At 46.8% G+C, this 22,145-nt stretch overlaps 1 long non-coding RNA gene across 1 annotated transcript; it reads left to right on the forward strand.

Moving 5' to 3' along the window:
- Positions 1–524: 524 nt before the first annotated feature.
- LOC101129946 (uncharacterized) lies at positions 525–21,008 on the forward strand. Its single transcript, XR_008669541.2, has 2 exons — positions 525–675; positions 20,598–21,008. It is a non-coding gene; the product is annotated as an uncharacterized lncRNA (long non-coding RNA).
- Positions 21,009–22,145: the final 1,137 nt, after the last annotated feature.

Here is a 22,145-nt window from a genome sequence, read left to right on the forward strand (position 1 = left end):
TAGGTGGTACCACCCCACTTTACAGATGAGGGAACTGAGCTTTGGAGTGAGCAATCTCATAGCCAGTTGGTAACAGAACCAGGTCTGGAGTTGGCCCCCTGACTCCTATCTCCTGAGTTCACCCTGATTGCTGGGAGCTGGAGGAGCTTTTGGCACTGGGGGCAGATTGTTTTCTCCAAATGAGGCAGGCATGGGACCAGGACAAGCCAGGGCTCCTCTCCTCTTGCCCACCCTACTCACTCAGGCTAATACCTCCTATCCTGCTGTATCTAGTCTTAAAAATGGGTCTCTGTCCCCTCAGGGGGATCCTCTGGCCTCTCCAACCTTAGCTGCTCTTCTAGGAAAGTGGGCCAAAGAAAATTTCTGGTTTGGTTTGCATGTGTCCCCCAAAGTTCATGTATTGGCAACTTAATCTCCAATGAAACAATGTTGAGAGGTGGGACCTTTAAGAGGTGATTATGTAATGAATGGATTACTCTGCCCTCATGAATGGATTAATGCCATTATCACAGGAATGGATTCCTGATACAGTGATGAGTTTGGTCCCCTTTCCCTTCCTCTCTCATGCTCTCTTGTCCCTCCACTTCTGCTGCAGGATGACACAGCAAGAAGGCCCTCACCAGATGCTGAGCAGATGCTGGCACCATGCCTGTGGACTTCCCAGCCTCCAGAACTGTGAGCCAAATAAATTTCTTTATACATTTCCCAGTCTCAGGTATTCTGTTAGTGGCACAAAACACTAAATACCTTTCATGAGGCGGCAGGCAAGTAGGCCCCTGGCCCAGATGAGGAGGCTTCCTTTTCTCAGTGGGGTAGCTCTCAAATCTCCCATGCAGGGTGGGGGCGAATTCCTCCAGACAAGCTTCAGGGCCTTGGCCTTGCCTCAGTTAGGGGAAGGGGCCTGATTAGAGGTCTTTCAGTGAGAGGTGATGAGCGGAGCCAGGCTGGCCCCTGACCCCTGCCTGTAGCCAGGTTGCCTCCCTGCACCAGGCACCTTCTCCTCCTTAGCAGACTCACCTGGGGATCCATTCTTTAAGCCCCAAAGAAGAAAAGTCAGGGCCCTGAGGAAGAGGGGCACCAACTGCCTGATTCTGAAGAGTCTGCCCTGATCTGCCTGAGCCTGGGGTCTGACTTTGGGAAGTTTGGGCATCAGGTCCCTGTTATGAGTTGTGGCTGGAGGGCTTCAGCCTCCTCTAGTCTCCTTCAGTTGGCCCCATCTCTGGCAGGCCAGGGGCTACAGGGAAGGAAGAGCCCATTTAATCAGCTCCTGCCCTGGCCAGGTCCCTCATTTGGGGTGTTATATGCCATATCTTGTTTAAACCTCACAACCCCTTGCAAGGTAGCGAATATCAAGCCCATGTTACAGATGAAGAAACTGAGGCTCAGAGAGGTCGTCCTTAGTCAAGGCTCAGTACTAGTAAGTGGCAGGTTTGGGACTTGAAATAAAGCGTGGTTCTGATCCCTACACTCTTTTTTCCTGTAAGATGCTTGGCCTGGGCACAGGTGGGTGGTAGTCCCTTGACCCCTGCAGGACTGTGACATGGGAAGGGACACTCTATTCTGAGTCCATGGGGGCAGGGATCATCAGGTTGAATGAATGTGTGACTGAATTACAGCACTTGCTGTGCTGTTTAATTTTAAGAGAGAAGGGGCCTTACTGAGAATCCACTGGCCTGACAGTCTGAAGGCCTTGGCGTGGAGCCCACCCTCCATGGCCTTGCTGTGTGATCTTGGTCAGGGCCTGCCTCTTTATGGGTCTAATGTACAGGAAGGAGAGGTGGAAACTATTTGCTAGATGGGCCTTCAGGCTGGGCATCCTGGCCTTAAGAAACTAGGCTGCAGACCCAATGACCTCAGGCTGTAGGCAGTGGGAAATCTGGCAAGAGGCATGATACGGCTCCTGCGTGTGTGTTGTGTGGGAGGGGCAGACGAGAGGCCCTCAGGGTTCGGCGCCCCAGAAAGCCGGGAGGCCTCAGGCCCCTGTTGGACACAGAAGCAACCCAGCTGTATAACCCTAGCCCCTCTCCCACCCATACACAAATTATTGGGTTCCGGGGGCTTTTCGGTCTTTGAATGAAGCTTTTGGAGAAGTCTGTCCTTCTCTATCCATGAGTAGGCTGGGGCCCTGCACAGGATCTGTGGACTGGTGGCTCTCTGGCCTCTCCTGGTTATGGGACTGGCCTTTCTCAGCAGCTTCAGGCTGCTTGGTCTGGCCAGGTTCAGCCTGCACTGCCCGAAGCCACAAGGTAGCACCCAAGCACCCCATGTGTCCAAGGCCACCCGGGCTCATGTCTTGCTGGAGGGACTGTGCCTGAGGAAGGTGCAGCCTGTGCCTGTGGGTAGGTAGTTTGAGGTACCTCATCCTCAGACATCACTGGTGCACCCCTCTGCCCCGGCCATAGGACTGTCTGTGGGGCCATGCTGGTGTCAGGGCCTGAGGCAGGAGACCTGGGATCTGGTTCTGGCCCTGTGTGGTCCTGGCAAGTTGCTTCCTGTCTTTGAGCCTCAGAGTGCTCTTCTGAAAAATGGGCATAAAAATAGCACTGACATCTTCGTTCATTGATTCACTCAGTCAGCACATGTTTATTGAGCACTTACTTGGCTAGGGTGTAACATACAGCTCCAAACAAGTGAAGCCTCGCAGTGGTGTTCAGAGGATTAAATGAAGTGATACCTATAATTTATTTAGCACAATTACTAACATACATTATGGACTCTATATAAATATTAGCTAAAACCTTATGTCTAATTTTTGTGGTTAGTCCTATGATTATCCCTATTTTAGGGAAGAGGAAACAGGGAAAGGTGTTGCCCATGGCCACACAGCCAGGAAGTAGCAGAGCTGGGATTGAATCTGGGCTGCCTGACTCTAAACCCCACTCTGCTGGTTCCCACATTTAATTTGGGGCTGTGTGTGGCTCCTCTGAGCTCCCTTTAATATTCTCCAGAGGACCTTGGATCAACTTGGGTCACTTCCTCAGGCCTTCCCCATCTGAATGCTCAGCCTCCTCCTCCCCCAGAGTCCCCGACTCCTGCAGGTTTGGTCCTGGCAGGGACTGGCTGGGAAAGTCAGTGGTCATCAAGAAGCCAACAGTGATTCAGGGCCGTAAGAAGGTCCCAGGCCCAGCTCCCTCCTGCTACCACCTGGGGTTGAGACCCGCTAGGAAATGGAGGCCAGAGCCACCTGGCCCTGGTCCCATCATGAATGTCCATCACACTTAGCTGGGACCACTGAGCTCAGGCCTTTCCTAAGGGTCTGTGAGGGGGAGAGGGGGGAGCATTCGAGGATTTCTCTCTCAGAGAGAATGTGGGCCCCCATCTGATTGAAAGGGAGTTGTGGGCGCATGTTGAAGTTGAGTTTCCATAGCAAGCTCTCTGTTTCTGCTGAGGCACAACTGGGCTCCTCAGCCTCAACGATGCTCTCAACCTGGCAGGGGGTGCCCTAGCCGTATCCTCCACTCCTCCCAGCCCATCCTGGGACACTAGGTGGGACTTAGTCACAGCCAGGGCCAAAAACTGTATGCCTGAAGACGGGCTCAGGTGGGTGAATGGCCTCTGTGAACTGCAGTGGGACTGGGGGCCCATCATCATATTGACAACCAGACATCTCTGCACCTTCAGGCATGCAGTGCTCGGCCCTGGCTGTGACTAAGTCCCACCTAGTGTCCCAGGATGGGCTGGGAGGAGTAGAGGATAGGGCTAGGGCACCCCCTGCCAGGTTGAGAGCATTGCTGAGGCTCTGGGGAGCCCAGTTGTGCCTCAGACTGCCAGGCTGCAGCTGAGGGTTGTGCCAGCCCCAGCGGTGACAGCAGTGTATCCATGGTGTACCTGGGCCTGGGCAACCTGGAGAAAGCTCTGTGCCCCCCAAGGGCTGGAAAAGTTTCGGCCACCGTGGAGAAAGCTGTGGGCCGCATGGGAAAAAGTTGTAGCTCCTCAAACTTTTCTCACTGTGAGCTTATGGCTGTCTGTCCCTGAGGTCAGCTGAGTAATTTACCAACAATTAGGCCATAATGAGCTGGACCTCAGTGGCCTGAGAGTCTCCCAGGGGTACTTGGGCTCAACAGGACACCTGGGGCCCAGTTACAGCAGCCTGAGCTGATGCCAGGTCCAGCTGCGACCTGAGCCCCAAGGATATGGGCCTGCCCCATGTGACCACTTTGCTTGCATGGCCAAACTTTTAATGAGTGAAAATGGCTACTTCTCTTACTTGCTGGTAGCCCAGGCATGCCACCTGGGTCCTGCCTGCTCACTCCTTAGAGAACCAGCAATTTCTAAAATATGACTTGCTGCAGTTTAAGTGATCAGCTAATCAACAGGTTATGTGGGGTCTAGACGCTGCCCCACTGTGTGACCCTGGACTGAGCCCCAGGCCTCTCTCAGTCTTAGTTTTCAGCGATAATAATCACAGGCTTGGCGTGAGGCCCAGACGAAAATAACACAAACTGTAAAGTGCTGGTTCCTTTCAAATGATCATTATTGTCCTTAATTATTGCATCATATTAGCCTGGCCAGGACCTTGACTCTGACCCTCACTCCTGGTGAATGAGAGCCAGCTCTGACCTGGGTGCTCAGAGGCAGCTGCGTGGCCCCTCTTGGCTCTTCTGGCCACTGGCCTGCCCTCTGCTCCAGGCTGGGCTGGCCTAGCAACCACACTGTTTATAGGTCTCTCTTGGCTCAACTATCTTTTTTTTCTCCTGCTCTGTTAACACCCTAGGCCTGCAGACGGGCACCACTGAGAGTGTTAAGAGCCCTGATATTATCAAGTCCAGTCCTTACTGCATTGATGGGAAACAAAAGCCCAGGGAGAAGCAGGGCCTGAGCTGGAACTCCTTCCTTTCCCGGGGCTTAGTCACAAGAAGGCTTCATGCGTATGCAGTACTTTAGTGTCGTCTGGCCTTCTTGGCAGCCCTGTGAGGGTAGGTAGGCTGGCACCCATCTGTCCACTCACTTACTAAGCTTGCAGATTCTAAAGCCAGACTGACTGGGTGGACATTCTGTCTCCACTATTTACTAGGCATGTCTCTGTGGCTCAGTTTCCTCAAATGGGAAAACACTAGTAATTACATCATATGATTGTTGTATTAAATGAGTTAGAATCCATATGAAATGTATAGAACATGGCCTAGTGCAGGCTCTCAATAATTGATATCAGCTATCCTTCTGGTTATGATTCAGTCATTCAGTCAGCAAACATTTATTGAGCTCCTACTGTGTGCTGAGCTTGGTAGTGCTAGAACCTGGGGATATAGCAGTGAAGAAGACTGATTTTTGGAGCTCAATTTTGTGAAGGTGAGGGAGACAGACACATCAAGCCATAATTTCAAGACCAAGGATTTGGCAGGCTGAGGTGGGGGATAAGCAGGGGAATACAGTGGAGGGGCCTTGATCCCGTCTAGGGGGAGGGAGGCACAGTCAGGGAAGTCTTCTCAGAGGAGGCAGAAGCAGAAGTAGGCATTGGGCCCTGTGCAAAGTGCTTTATATCCAGGTTGTTAGTCTATCCTCACACAAACCTGTGAGGTAGATGAGGCGCTCTTTTTACTGAAGAGGAAACTGATGGTTAAGTTACTTGTCTAAGGTCACTCAGCCAGTAAATTATTGGGTCAGGGTCCAATCCAGGGTTGTCTAACCCCAAATTTTGTCCCTTTTCTTTTTCTATGAGGGTGTTTGTGGCGGTGGTTATGATGGACAGATGGGGGAGGAGGTCCTACGCAGACAGGAGGCACTCACAGGAAATTCTGGCTTTGCTGATGAGGGTACAAACCTGGGGTTTCCTTTCTGTGGCTGGTACAGAGGCAGGATACCACAGTGGGTACCAGGACAGGCCCTGCCCCTGGCTGCCTGGGTTCCAACTCACTTACTATTAGTGTGGTCTAGAGCAAGTCACTTAACTGCTCTGTGCCTCAGTTTCCTCCTCTGTGCAATGGGGATAATGATAATGGCAAGCACTTGCGTAGCACTTGTAATGGCTTTCTTTTAAGGATTTTACATCTATTACTCATAGGATCCTCAGATTCTATGTCTTTTTTCCTCAGATGGCCATAATACCTGGGTAGCTTTAAGGAATAAATTAGTTAATATATGGAAGGCACTTAGAACAGTGCTTGGTACATAGGCAATGCTCAGTAAATGTTAGTTATTCTTATTCAGCACCACAGAGTGGAGTCCCAGGAGGCTACAGACAGAATTCCTAAAAATAATGAAGATGATTATGATAACACTAGCAACAATAAAACATGCCCTCATAGTTTTACAGCACTTTTTAGGGTACAAAGACTCCCACAGCTATTGTTTCATCTGAGACTGAGGAGACAAGTGTGTCTAAAAGTGTACACAGAGAACACTTTTTAAAAAGACATTCTTATTAGCATCCTGTGGGATGTCTTTTTAAAAAGTGTTCTCTGTTCAAATAAGTTTGGAAAACACTGAATCAAACCAAGTTAAACACTTTTCTTCTTGGAGAGACTCAAGCTCACTAAACTGAGTTGTCAGACCCCACAAAAGCAGAGGGAAGTACAACACGCAGTGTTTCCCCAAATTATGGGGCCATGAAATCCTTTGTTCTGAGGAGTTGTGACTCCTGGAAGACACTTTCTCAAACACTGGGGTAGGCCAGGCGTGGTGGCTCTGCCTATAATTCTAGTGCTTTGGGAGGCTAAATGGGAGGATCACTTGAGACCAGGACTTTGAGACCAGCCTGGGCAACATAGAGAGACCCTGTCTGCACCAAAAATAATTAAAAAAGAGAAAACACTGGGGTAAAGAGCTTTGGCTTTGTCACTGGCTGTGTGCCTTCAGGTCAAGTCATATGAACCTAGGCCTCAGTTTTCCCATATGTAAAATGGGAATAAACGTACACTCATGATGGGGCCATCAGTGTTGTAAGAACTAAATGAGGTCACTGGAGTAACGTACACAGCCTAATTCCTGGCAAATGGACAATAAACGTTAGATTATTATCGCCGTGACGCCCCTATGAAATAACACCATCATTTTCCCCACCCAGACGGGGAGCTCAGTAGGTAGCTCCGGGGCCCTTCACTTTAGTGTGTCAGTGGAGCACCCTCACATCCCAGGCTGGGCGCCAGAGGGCGACTGGCTCTTTCCCTTCCCTCCCCATTCCCTTTTAAAAATGGATGAGGCCTCGGTTCAAGGAGGGCCCCAGGCAGGGGACGGCCACACCCAGGTTTTTGGAGGGGCCGGGGAGGGCGCGTTCGGGGATGGCACTGGGAGTGGGCAGGGCTGACGCCCCTTTGCCCCCAGCCCGGTCTTCCTCTACGGCGACTTCGCCGCGGGGCAGTGCGGGGAGGCGCTCAGTGTAGAGCTCGTGGGGGCCTCCGCTGACAGGCTGGCAGGGACTGGGAGAAGGGCGGCGGCGGAGCAGGTCGCGGGCTGGTGCGGGGCCTGGGGGCACTGCCGAGCCTACACTGCGGCGGCGGCGGCGGCGGCAGCGCGACAAGTTGCCATGGCCCGGCTGCCGCAGCTGCCCTCCCAAGGGTCTCGTTAGCTCTGCTTGGCCGGCCACCGCCGACTCGGCCCTAGGGACCCCGGCGACCTAGCAAACAGCCCATCCGCCGGGCGCTGACGAGGCTCGGGGGAAGAGGGCGGCAGTCCAGATGGCGCGCAAGTGAGTGCCAGGCCGCGAGGATTTGCCGCCGGGACCCAGGGCGCACTAGCTAGGTGCGCCGCCCACCCGCGGCCTCACGGGGGCGCCTGAGTCCACTGAATGAGCCCGGCGGGGCCGACAGCAGGAGTCCAGCGCGGGGGCGCCACTCTGACCGCCGCTCGCTGGTCTCATTGCCGGGGCCTGAGCGGGGGCTGGGGTGGGTGCCAACGAGGAAAGCACAGTTGATCTGCAAGTTAGTGGGCGGGGAGCCAGTAGGGAGGGACTGCGGGGCCGCGCTGGTCCTGATTCTTCCTCACTCAGCCATTTTAATAGCAATGAAATCTTGAAGGAGTGCTCAGGCTGATTAGAGCTGTAGGAAAAGGTCTTGGGCGTTCAGATTTTTGGATGCTTCGTATTTTTCAACTTTATTGTCTGGCAACAGTCTTTAAAACTCAATGACCAATTCCAGTTCTAGCCTTAAACCCAATTAATCCTTAACTATGAAAGCAGCATCCTAAAGTCTACTTTCACTTGTTAGCGGCATCTGTGGAAGTAGCCGAGGGTCTCAGGCAGTGCAGTAGCTCTCTGAATAGCCTCTCTTTCCTGAGAGAGGGAGCCTCAGCTGCTGTGCCGACCAGGCCTGGTGGGAGCGTGCGCTCACTGCTTAATAGAGCAGGGCTGTGCTTGTGAGGTCCCTTTGGCCCAAACTGTCCAGGATCTGCTGCCTGCCTTTCCTTTTTGTTGTATCGTTATTGCTTTGGCCCAGAAAGCTCTGATGCTACCTGCCTGCAAATAGCTCATCTTTACTCAATACCGGGGTCCTCACCCCTTTATACTGTGCCCTCTCTGGACTGTGATGCCTGATGCTTGTGTGGTCAGATTGCATTGACAAGAGATCTCTTCCTTGTCTTATAAGGGCACTAATCCCATCAGGAGGGTCCCACCCTCTTGACCTAGTCTAAACCTAATTACCTCCCAAAGGCCCCACCTCCTAATACCTCATTGGGGGTTCTGGCTTCAGCATAGGAATTTGGGGGGGCACAGAAGACTTTAATCCACAAGAGATGGATTCCTGACAGTAGTAACCACTCCCCATCCACCCCTGAGTGCTGGTAGTCAGGGTCACGTTAGACTGCAGTGGTATAGAGAAGACTTCACCACTGTGTAGAAAAAGGCAAGAAGTCTTAACTGAAAGGGAAGTTTCTGGTCCCTTTTTCAAAATTACCTCCCTGGCTCTTTAAAATGCTGTATTTTATAAAATGTTTTCGATTTCCCTTTCAGATGTGCAGGCCAACCTCAAGGTGTGGGTTGCTTAGATTACAAAGGAACTTGAATTCTTTCATGTTTTTGTTTAAAGTATCACTATCATCATCTAAAGCCAAGATTGGCTGCTTTGAGGACCTTTTCTGAACCCTGTACTAGGATAATAACTCTGAAGGAGACTGTTCTTGGAAAAGGCTGATGTTGGGACCTTGCTAGCCATTTTGGAATTAGGGAATGAGGTGTATTGGCATGAGCAGCAGCACTTTTGTGGCTGTCAGGCAGAGATTTTCTTTTCTTTTTTCCTTTATAAGTCATCCAGCCCAAATTGTTATCAGGCAGATATTTTTATAGGGGTAGTGGGAGGCAGTTCCCAAGTCCCCTGTCCCTCTCTGCACCTAGTCTACCCTCTAAGATTGCAACCATCATAGCATCTTCTTACACATTACGATGCAGTAAACTTGGGCACATTGAGCACCAATCATGGCCGCTGTGTTCCTGAAGGTACAGAAGTGGCACTGGGGCCAGGCTGCTGTCTGGAAAATGTTAGCCACTTTGGTGGTACTGCCCTTCCGACACCGCCTCCTCACCTCCCCCACCCCTACACACAAAAAACAAGACAAGTAGAGCAAACAAACCACTTCTCCAGGTAGACAGACCTGCAGGTCTGCTCATGGTGACCCTCTCTTTAGCCTGCATTGTTTCCAAGGCCTTCAGCTGGCCTATTGCTTGCTAAGGGCCCACACCTTGGCAGGAGCTGAAAAGAGAGGATTTCCTCTTGCTCAGGGGAGGAGGGTCTGTCCTGGGTTTGCAGAGGTAGGCTTCTTGTCTATCCTGCTGAAGAAAACAAACTAGACAGGAGTCAGATGTGGGCTCTACCTTCTTGCTCAGTCTCTAATTCACTGTGGCCTTGGGCAGATCAGTTCTCCATCCTTATTAGTATCTTGGGTGGAATAATCCTTAAGGAATCTTTCAAGTATTGAGTGCCCCCATCCCCCCACCGCCTTCTGCAACCAGGCCTAGGTGAGGCAGGAAGGAAGAAAAGAAAGTCTGGGTGCAGAGTGTGTAGCGTGCCTCACAGTACATACAGCCTGCAGGAAGGCCTTGGATAAGAAAGGCTGAGTGATATTCCAGGGGGTGGGACAGAACAGAGTGTGGTTTGGGTGGGAAGATGACCTGGTGAACCTCAGGTTCTCTCAAGGCTTTACAGAGGTGGGAGCAGGGCCATGGGTAGGTTGGCTACAGTATCCCTGCTGAAAGGGAATACTTGTTGGTACAAACTCAGCTCTTGGGGCAAGGATCATATGAACTTGCGGTCATGAAAGTGTAAGTAGGGTAGAAATATGAGGAAGGGAGAGGCACTTGGTCATGGCCAAGGCTGGAGTGTCATTAATGTGTGGGGGTTGAGGAAGCAGGTCACAGGGTTGTTGGATGGCTCATTCTACAGTCCTGTGCCCTGGGAGCCCCTCATGTGGGAGACAGGTGGTGGATGTCAGGAAGAGCTAGAGATGGGAAGGGTAGGCTTGATATTTAGACTATGTGTCAAGTAGGGCAGGGCCAGTTACTGAAATACTGAAACACTAGTTGTCATTTGGAAATGGCTGAGGCCCCAGGCTCCCTGAGGCCCCCGGCTCCCTGAGGCCCCGAGCCACCTTGGCCTTGGAACCTTGCTGGTGCTCACTGGCCCATACACTGTCTGCCCAGTGTATTCCCTGGGCTCTGACCCCAGTCCTTATGTGTCCTCTTGACCAGGGTATGCACCTGGACCTCAGTGGGAATTCACTTCCCCAGGGGAAGTGCTGGAATCCCCATATACACTTCTGGCTCCTGAGGCTGTGTCTGCTGGATGGTGCCTCCCCAGTGTCACTGTCCCGTGGTGGCTTGTGGGAACCCTGCCTGCACTGTGAATGGTATCAGTCGTTATGTATGCTGACAATCACCCCTGGTAAAGGAAGGGGACAGTAGGGTGAAGAATTCTGTTTTGGGTGCCTGGCCGCTTTGCAGCGGGGACAGAGGGCAAGACCTGGCAGGCCTGCAGTCTTCCTCGGCTATTGTGAAGAGGGTTGTGAGTGCCAAATCCATCCCATAGGGAGATCCCAGAGGAGACTCTGGCACCCCCTCTGCCAGAGGGCAGGCCCATGAGTGCGGCCCTGTAGACCAACAGTTTCTTACCCTCCTTCCTTCGCGAGACCTGGCACAGCTGCCTGCCTCTCACTCCTGGGAGCCGAGTCCTACTGGGAGCTCGTTCCTGCCAAGGCTGGGATCCAGTCCCCCTCTCCCCTCTGTGGGCACTTGGCAGGCTGAGGTCCCTGCTTCCCTCTGCCAGTTCCTGCCAAAGCTAATCTCCCTGCGGCCTGTTCCTGGCAGTGGTTGCACGTGGGTGTCTCTGCTGGGCAGGCCTGCTTCCATCGCTGGCACGGACCCCATTTCCCAAGAATCCTTTTTGGGTGGCACAATCCCAGGCAGAATTCTCCCGGGAGGTTCCTGAGTGCCTCCCTTGCTGGTTCAGCACCTGATCACGTTCCTGGATTCCCCCTGAACTCCTCCAGTGTCTGCAGGATGCTTTTCAGTTCACACAGCACTTTCATATTATATCTCATTAGATGCTCAGCAGCCCCTCAAACAGCAAGTGGTGCCCTTGAGCCTGCAGGGCCCTGGAGTGGGCAGATTTCCTGAACCATCTGCTCTGACTCTGCCTTTGGGCCAGTGGAGAGGCCTTTGTGAGACCAAATCTTCAGGTTCTCGGTGGGGCAGGTGGCAGTTCAGTAGGAGGTGGCCTCGGGCCTCCTCTTCTGGGGAAGGTGTCAGAGAGGGGTCAGGAGACTATGCAGCCTCTTGTGGCCCCAGTCCCCTGATCAAAAACCAATAGGAAAAGTCTCTTAGAAGAGAAATAGCTTTTGGGTTAATCTGTAGGGGCAGTGAGAAAGGGTTGGGGAGGTTGGGGCCCAGCTGGGCCACATGGATTCGATCTTGGCTTAGAGTGGGCACAGGAAGCTATGTGATGAAGGGGAGCCCCTAGGGAGGAATCTGGGTACGGGGGATGGGGCTGGAATCAGCTACCTGGTCCGTAAGTTGTGTTGTTAAATTTGGAGAAAAACTGTTCTCCAAAAATGGAGGTAAATTAAAGTTTGTAAGAGCTGGTGAACAAGCCATGCCTCCTTGGTGGTTTGGAGCAAGACGTTTTCCACGCAGGCCATTTCATCAAGACTCAGTGGTAATTTGGGATTGCCTCGGCTCTCCCAGCTCGGCTGCCTGTTGCTGTCAGTGGGTCTGGGGGGCCTCAGGGCTGCAGAGGCTTGGTGGTGTGGGAGTCCTTCACCTAAGGGCTGATGTGCCTTTTGGGGGTCTGGAGCATACTTCCAGGAGACAACCTCTCTTCCTCCTGTCACCTCTGCTCCTCCCTCAGCCTCCCTGTGTTCCTTTAAGCAGGGGGCGTGGGAAGAATTTCTTCTGAAGCAACTGATATTCTAAATTTGAGAGAGGGGAATAGCACCATGTGGCCTGAAGTTAGCAGCCCAGAGGCTGAGGGCTGTGGCTCTGGCAGGTGCTGGTGTCCAGGGTGCGAGGAAGACTCCAATGTCCAGAGGACTCTCATGAAGGTGACTGGGAGCAGACTGTGGTGGAGGTGACAGCTCAGGGAGGAAGACGGGATTGTCAGGACGCAGTTCTTTGCTGGAAGAGACTTCCCTTCCATGGGGTGGTGAGTCCAAGTGAGACCTTGGTTCCTCTTCCTGGGTAGAATCCTCCCTTCCATTGGGATTATCCTAAAGGTCCACCCCACTGACTCCTAGCGGCCTCTTTCCTGGTAAGGAAGTCTGATTGGCTTTTGGCTTGGCTGACCTGAGTCACTTCTTCCAGAGCTGTCCTCATGCTGCAGCCACTGCTGTCCCACAGCAGCTGTGGGTCATCCTTCAGCTACAGATCCTCCCATTTCCCTCGTCCCCCCGTCAGTGTGCGTGCACACTTCTGTGTATGCAGGTTTGGGGTAGGCTTGGTCTGCAACTGCGGGGGCCATGGGCAGTTGAGTTCAGTCTGGTCATGCCACAGAATTATTTACACTGAAACCCTAAAACCCTCTAGCGAAAGGTTAGATCTTTAAGTCAGACTTGTTTGGCAGGTCAGTGAGATGACAGGGAGGTTTAAGACCTGAATTGGGGGATGGGGCACAAAGGAGTCGTGGCTGTTTCTGGATCTAAGGCCTCTGTAGGGAGGTGAGATCCAGACTGGGTAGAGGCTGGTGATTCTTCTGGAGCCAACTCTGTGCCAGGCCCTATTGTGCCTGTGGAGGAGCATAGTTAAAACTCTGTGCTTTCCAGGACTTGAAGTCTGTGCATGGCCCTTACTACCATACTCAAACCAAGGAATGAAAGTTCCTCTCCCAGGTCCATGATTCAGAGGGCTCTTAGGGGTATGTGTGTAGGAGGCGGTTTGCTGCTCATGCAGACATTTGAAGAAACTCTGGTTCCATCTCGTCACCCCCACACCAGCATCCAGGAAGACATATGGGCAGACTGGTGCGGGCCAGCAGGTGTGGGGATGCTTCTTTGCTGTGAGCTTCTGCCAGGTGTTAGAGAAATCGAAGTGTCCAGCTGCCCCAGAGCTGGGAGTCCTTCAGATTTACCAGAACTTTCTGATTACAAAGACTTCCTGCTTATTGTTTTGATTCTTAGGATTATAATCTTACTTATGCTTTCCATGCTCACATCCCCAGTCTGAATCTGGGGCTGCTTCTCACCACTGCCAGCCTCAAGGCAGAGAAGGCAGGCTCCTCTCCCATTTGTGCTCCCTCTAAATGGTTGCATAGGTACTCGCTTGCAGAACCATTACTACCAATAGTGGAAAAATGAGATGGGGAGGGCAATATACTTTTATTCTTATTTTATTTGAGACAGGGTCTCATTATGTCACCCACACCCATGCTGGAGTGCATTGGTGTGATCACAGCTCCTGGGCTCAGGTGGTCCTCTTGCCTCAGGCAATTTAAAAAAAAATTCACACTTGATTGGCCAAGAACCTCCCCTCCGACCCCCACAACAACCTACCCAGCATTTACTCCTCAGTCTGAGGACACGTCCCTCACATCAGCCCCTCTGCTGTCTTGAAAGGCTCACCTCCTGGAAGCTGGCTCCTCCCTGATTCAGGGCCCAGCACAGCGTCGGAAAAATGGAACAGCGCTGCCCACTGTGTTCGAAGGCCTCCCTCCTCTGTTTTATTCTGGGCCCCTTGGGCAGGGCTTACATCAGAGCCAGTCCTCCTTGGCTGATTCAAAGGGACAAACTCCTGGGTCAGTCCTGAGGACAAGGAATAGTGAGTGGGTGAGGGAGGGGCTGGCAACAACTGGAGTGTGTCTGGCCACAAGCTAGACTGTGGCTGCAGCCGATGGCCATCATCAAGCTGGCGCCAAAGCTGCCCTCCTGCCCAGGTTTCCAGAGATTCTCTAGCTAGTTCTCTTCTCTGTTCTTTGGAAGATTTACTGCCTTATTCCACCGCTTTAGTGGTTATCCTACAATTTCCTACGTTTTTCTTTGACTTAAATAAGTAAAATCTTTACTCCTTTTCCTGAGCCATTCAAGGAACTTGGGTTATTTTAACTTTACTTTCCTCCTGCCTTACATGATTTTCTTTTAAAAACTTAATTTTATTTATAATTCCAGAGTTATAGAAAATTTGTAACAGTTGGTGTACAGTATTTCCATATATCCCCTCTCAAGTTCCATATATATTAATATTTAACTACATATACCTTATAATTCTTTCCCTCCCCAACATCATTTTTTTCTGAACTATTTGATACTGATCTACATATATGTGCTGTGTTACCCCTAAATATATCCTTGTGTATTTCCCAAGATATAAAAATATTCTCATAAAATTATCACACAGTTATCAAAAGCAGGTAATTAAGAAGACACAATGCTATACTCTAATTTACAAACCTTATTCAAATTTCACCGAATGTCTTTGTTATGTCTTTATAGCCAGAGAAGGAAAAAAATACATATTTTTCTTGTCTAGGATTTAGTCTAGAATCATGTGTTACATTTAGTCATTTCTAGTCTTCTTTAAGCCGATTTCTCTTGGTCTTTCTTTCACTTTTCTTTTTTGAGGGGTACAGGACAATTATTTTGTAGAATGACCTTATTTGGGTTTGTCTGATGTTTCCTCATGATTAGATTCCAGTTATGTATTTCTGGCAGAAATGCCAGAGAAGTGATATTGTGTCCTTCTCAGTGCATTGTTATCAGGTGGCACATGATGTTGGTTTTTGTCCCACTGCTGGAGATAATAACTTTGGTCACTTGGATAAGGTGGTGTCTGCCAGGCTTTGTCTGCCATTGCAAACAAATTGGCAATTTGGTAATTGGTACTTGGTAATTAAGCTTTGGGAAATACTTTGAGATGATATAAATATTCTGTTTCTCATCAGACTTTACCAACTAAATTTTAGCATCCTTTGATGATTAGTGTTTGAGGTATAATGGTTGTAAAATGGTGAATTTTCTGCTTCCATTATTTCTCATACATTTATTAGTTGTTACTCTACTGTAAGGAAGAGTTTACCTCCCTCCCTCCCAATCCATCCATCCATCCATCCATCCATCCATCCATCCATCCATCCACCCGCCCATCCATCCATCTACCTACCCACCCATCTTCCATTCAGTCAGTCTGGATTCATAGATATTTATTTTATTTAATTAGTTATGCTTTGTTACTAGCATTGGTGATTTTGATGATCAAAATTATCCCAGATTAGTCCTGTGAGAGCTCCTCCAAGTTGATTCTTGTGTCTTTTTGACACACTGCTATTACTTTTTGAGCACTTCCTTACTTTCTGTTACTACAAGATATTCCAGGCTCATCTTGTACTTTCCCGGCTCAAACCCTGTAATCTGGTATTTTTCTAAGAAACCCTGATTCCTTTTAGCAGGGAATTGTGTATAAAAACAAACCAAGACCTGGAATAGGTCTGTTCATTGCCAGAGTGTTGTTATTTTTAGGCCCTGTCATACATATACACACATGTGTGTGTAGTATATATATTATGTAAATATGCACACACACACATGCAAATCCATTCATCTACCTACCTACCTACTTACCTACTTATCTTTCTTAAAAACCATGAGTTCATACTGATATGACCAGTTCCAATCCAACACTCTAGAGTTCATTTTAACCTTCTCTTTTCATATATGTAATTTCCTTCTCCAACTGTGAAAAACCTGGTTTCAGTTACCCACAGTATATTTACTTATTTGCTTAATCCTAGAATACACAGAATGTAGTTTCAGAATTGTTAACTCATGCTGGTGTGGGAAACAAATCTATTAAACAGAGTTCAATATTTGCTACTGTCTTTTTGCCCTAGCCTGAGAATACAGAGGCAAAGTACTGCTTCAAAACTTCTGTTATCACCCCCTACCCGTACTGTGTTTTGTCATTCACTTAACTTACAGTCTGGTACACTTGCTTCCATATGTATTCAATGCTAACGTTTCCTCCTTTTATCCTTGTTGATTGTATTTACTAAAAAACTGAGTACATGAAACATTAACATGGTTGTAAAAGTCAGAACAGATCTGTACAAAAACATGAACTCAGAGAAGTGTCACTCCCCTCCATCTTCTCTACCTTGCTCCCACCATCTTATCCTTTTCACCCATCAGGCTAAAAAAAGACATCAGAGAAAAATATATCCTAATATGTTGAGTTTATTCAGGAGTAAGCAAAAGGATTATCATCTGGGAAGCACAGCTGTAGCAAGCCATAGGTACAGGTACATCAAGCCAAAGGTAAAGGGAAAATTTTACTGGCAAGGAGAAGCTATGTAAGCTGCTTGGAGACAGAGTTCATTGGTTCTGGAGGCTCAAAGCTAGAATTAGCATCAGTTCATTGGTGGAGATGCCATTGCTAGGCATTGGCCTAGCATCTTATCAGAATTGCTACAGTCCTAAAGAATGTATAGTGATAAACCTGGTCATAGAAATATGTGCATGCATGTAAAATGTAAAATGCATGTAAAATGTAGATCATGAAAAGCATGAGATGTATAAAAGATGAAGGAATTTCTCATGGAGTTATTTTAGAAAGTCCTTGAAATAGTCCTTATCTCAGATGTGCAAGCATGAGCTGTGCTCCTTTGTGTGTTCTGGCTCCAGTTTGCTTGGGTCTGACAAAAGTGACTTTATTTTGCTATCTGCAACTTTAGTCACTCCATTTCCACCCACTCCTGTATGGAACCAATCTCATTAGTTTCTGGGTTTCCTTTCCTAAGTTTCTTTCTGTATAGTTGTGCAGACAAATATATATTTTCTTATTCCCCTTTCTTTCTTGCACAAAACGTGGCATACCATAAACACTTTCTCACACTTTGCTTTTTAAATTTAACAGCATATCTTGGAAGCCATTCTATATCAGTTTATAGATGTCATCCTCATTCATTTTTATAGCTGCAGACTATTCCATTCGATGATGGGGAACAGGTGATTTTTGGTTACATGGATAAGTTCTTCAGTGATAATTACTGAGATGCACCCATCACCTGAGCAGTGTACATTGTACCCAATGTGTAGTCTTTTATCCCTCGTCCCCCTCCCAACTTCCCCCCTTGTCTCCACCGTCCCTTTTATCATTCTTACACTTTTGCGTCCTTGTAGCTTAGCTCTCACTTATAAATGAGAACTACAATATTTGGTTTTCCATTCCTGAATTTCTTCACTTAGAATAATGGTCTCCAATTCCATACAAGTTGCTGCAAATGCCATTATTTTGTTCCTTTTAATGGTTGAGTAGTATTTCACGATATATATATCATATATATATATCTCACATATATATATCATATATATATATATCTCACATATATATATCACATATATATGTGTATATAAATGTGAGATATATATATACATCACATATATATGTGTATATAAATGTGATATATATATATATATACACACACTACATTTTTAAAATCCACTTTTTGGTTGATGGGCATTTAGGCTGGCCCCATATTTTTGCAATTGCAAATTGTTTTGCTATAAACATATGTGCAAGTGTCTATTTCATATAATGAACTCTTTTCCTCTGGGTAGATACTCAGTAGTGGGATTGCTGGATCAAATGGTAGTTGTACTGTTAGTTCTTTGAGGAATCTCCATACTGTTTTCCATGGTGGTTGTACTAGTTTACATTCCCACCAGCAGTGTAGAAGTGTTCCCTGTTCACTGTATCCACACTAACATCTACGGTTTTTTTGATTTTTTTATTATGGCCATTCTTGCAGGAGTAAGGGGGTATCTCATTGTGGTTTTAATTTGCAGTTCCCTGATGATTAGTGATGTTGAGCAGTTTTCATATGTTTGTTGGCCATTTGTATATCTTCTTTTGAGAATTGTCTATTCATGTCCTTTGCCCACTTTTTGATGGGATTATTTTTTTTTCTTGCTGATTTGTTTGAATTCCTTGTCGATTCTGGATATTAGTCCTTTGTCTGATGCATAGTTTGCAAATACTTTCTCCCGTCCTGTGGGTTGTCTGTTTACTCTGCTGATTATTTCTTTTGCTGTGCAGAAGCTTTTTAGTTTAATTAGGTCCCATCTATTTTTGTTTTTATTGCACTTGCTTTTGGGTTCTTGTTCATGAACTCTTTGCCTAAGCCAATGTCTAGAAGAGTTTTACTGATGTTATCTTTTATAATTTTTATAGTTCCAAGTCTTAGATTTAAGTCTCTGATGCATCTTGAGTTGATTTTTGTATAAGGTGAGAGATGAGGATCCAGTTTCTTTCTTCTAGATGGTGTCCTTTTCCCACTTTATGTTTTTGTTTACTTTGTCAAGGATCAGTTGGCTTTAAGTATTTGAGTTTATTTCTGCGTTCTCTATTCTGTTCCATTGGTCTACATGCCTATTTTTATACCAGTGCCATGCTGTTTTGGTAACTATAGCTTTATAGTAGAATTTGAAGTTGGGTAATATGCCTGCAGATTTATTCTTTTTGCTTAGTCTTGCTTTGGCTATGTGGTGTCTTTTTTTGTTCCATATTAATTTTAGGATTATTTTTTCTAGTTCTGTGAAGAATGATGATGGTACTTTGATGGGAATTGCATTGAATCTGTAGATTGCTTTTGGCAGTATGGTCATTTTCACTATATTGATTCCACCCACCCATGATCTTGGGATGTGTTTCCATTTGTTTGTGTTGTCAATGATTTCTTTCAGCAGTGTTTTGTAGTTTTCCTTTTAGAGATCTTTCACCTCCTTGGTTAGGTATATTCCCAAGTATTTTATTTTTTGGACACCCCTCATTTAATTGTTTGTAGATGGTTCATACCTAAAAAGAAAAACTACAAGTTGCCAATTATGTTATACTATCACAGACTTGAATTTACCTTTAAGCTTCTCAAAGAAATGAAATCTGTTCAGATGGCTAAATTGCCTTTGTCCAGACATGCCAGCCAACAAAAGATAAAAAACAAATACTTGTCCTGATGGTGGGTATGATTTTGGGTTGGCCCATGATTTTGAAATGCTTTTAAAAAAAAGGACATTTTCTGACTGTTACAGGAATCCTTATAAAATGGATAGCGAATTAAGGAACCCTGAGAAGTTTTCCATTACCTAAAGAAATGGCCATGATAAATGTAGAATTTAGCAAAAGTGCTTCATGATATTACCCATAATACAAGAGATAAATCTGCCATGATTTTTATTTTATTTTTTATTTTTTGACTTTTATTTTAAGTTCAGGGGTATATGTATAGGTTTGTTACATGGGTGAACTCAGGTCACAGGGGTTGTTGTACAGATTATTTTGTCGCCCAGGTATTAAGCCCAGTATCCATTAGTTATTTTTTCTTATCCTCACCCTCCTCCCACCCTGCACTTTCTGGTAGGCCCCAGTGTCTGTTGTTCCCCTCTCTGTGTCCATGTGTTCTTATAATTTAGCTCCCATTTACAAGTGAGAACATGTGGTATTTGGTTTTCTGTTCCTGTGTTAGTCTGCTAAGGATAATGGCCTCCAGCTTCATCCATGTTCCTGCAAAGGACATGACCTTGTTCTTTTTTATTTGTCATGATATTGAACCAACATTGATGGGGGTAATTTTAGGAGGTTTCATAGACATTTCCAAAATATGTCCAACCTGACAATGACACAATCCTGGCAAGATTTTAAGGATAGGTCATGGACAGGAACCGAAGTCTCACTGCCCCTTTGAACATCTCCAAATGTGCTGAGTGCATTCTGATTATTGTTGTTTATTCTTAGGGTTAGTTGATGTTTTACCTTACTGGAGAGTGTTAGCTATAGTGGTAGGAACAAATTTGCTTAATTTTGTTGTATTTCTGACTTGGAAAATCCCAACTTATTTTGCAGTTAAGAGGAACACACATATCACTGGTACTGTTGTTACTGAACCCTGCAATGCTTTACTTTTTACTCAGAATCTCTACTGACCTTTATCATCCACAAACTTCAGGGAAAAGATAGAACTAAAATTCTAAAAGTATAATTATCAGAGCTCTCAAAACCCTCACACTCCTAAGGCTTGAGGAGTGCTATTGCTGTTGATGGAAGTAAGACCAATTTTCAGGACCTACAGGTGGCCACCTTTGGAATTCATAACAGGCTGCCTCACTACTTGCAATCCTAGATTCTACATTATGAGTACAAGCTGATATGATTCATTGCTGAAGGGTACTCACAATAACTCCAGCTTTATCACCAACAGGTAAACGCTGCATTTCTACAACAGCCACCTGTGCAGGCCCTGCATGCTCTGTAACCTGGGGATTTGGTCTTCTGAAAAGGGCACCAGAGAAAAACTGCTCTTAAGCCTCTGTTAACTGACACAGCAGTAGAACTCCAAGGTGTTGATCCTTGGATTCATGTTTCTCAACTTCAGAGACACACATCACTCCTTCCTGACCACTGGGCATCCATCCCACCAGGAGCTCCTAATCTGAGAGCTGTTAGAAATCCTCCAAAAGTGCTGACTGCAGAAGTTGGTAGCTTCTGCTCAAGATGAGAGAACAAGATTAACTTTTGTATTCTTCAGCACCTTTTTTATTTTCCATTATCACACTTTGATACCCTCTAAAACATTAAAACACCTTCTAGAGTGCTTATGTGATCAACTTGATCTTTGTCTTATTAATTTGGACCTCCGTCATCTCCTTCTACCACTTAAGAAAAAACCAAAACTCCCTTGTGCATCTTTTTCAAACCACAGCTACTGCCCTGAATTTAACTAATTACTGACAAAATCTAGTAAGTATCACTTCAGACACTTCAGAAGGAAGTACAGGCCCTTTCTAGTACTTAAGTTTGCCTTACACCACAAATCCCAACCTTCAGTCCTGTAAAAACTGGAGCTTGATGTCACATCAATGGAATGCTTCTGACAATGTCATCACAATCCTTTCAGCACAACCTGGGTGTCATGAGTGAGCACTGACATAGGACTATCCTTGCTACAGCTACCACTCTGTTCTCTTCAGAGACACTCTGGCTTGCTTCTCAAAAACTGTTTAACTCTACTCAAGAACAGCCCACAAAAAATTCTGACTCATAGCTGTTGTGCTAAAATGAACTTTCTGTTTCCATACAGTCTGTGCCCCACTAAGATGCTACCAAAGCAGACATCAGGCTTACACTGCCTGCTGTAATGTAGGAAGTAGATGTTTCCACATCAATAAATATTCCTTTCATACGCTGCTAATGTATTCATGCAGCCCATTAGATAGATGTACTAAAACGAAGTTAGCCAGTTTTAAATATAATTTTGTATTTATGTGCTCTTTTAATTTATTCATATTAAAACAGACATGATCATTATCTTTTAATATACATTTTACAACTTGTATGGTTTTTTTTGAGAATAAGCTGACAGATTTGGATTGATGGGTAAAATGTAAGCATATACGTTAAAGGGTTTAAAAAAATCTGTAATGCTAAACTATTATCCAGTGAGGTTTTATTGGCCTATAATCCCAACAACAGCCTACCCATTGTCAGCTTGCTCACACCCATGCCAGCACTGGAATTAGCTAGTCTTTTCATCTTCGCTGGAGCGGAAGGTGATCCAGTAGAAAAAAAGGGCACCATTTTTTTCCCTAGTTAGAAATTCTTGGGTTACTGGTAAAGGTGAACTTTCCTTCTGTTGTTCGGCTGGACTCTAGACAGGAGCTGGTGTGAGGCAATTTAAAATGCTGCTTTCCAGAGAGGCCTGGAGAGACTGTTCTCTGTGCTGTAGAGGGAGCTGTTCATGAGAAGAGGG

The sequence above is a fragment of the Gorilla gorilla genome, chromosome 9 (genome assembly GCF_029281585.2).
Source record: "Gorilla gorilla gorilla isolate KB3781 chromosome 9, NHGRI_mGorGor1-v2.1_pri, whole genome shotgun sequence".
NCBI lineage: Eukaryota > Metazoa > Chordata > Mammalia > Primates > Hominidae > Gorilla > Gorilla gorilla.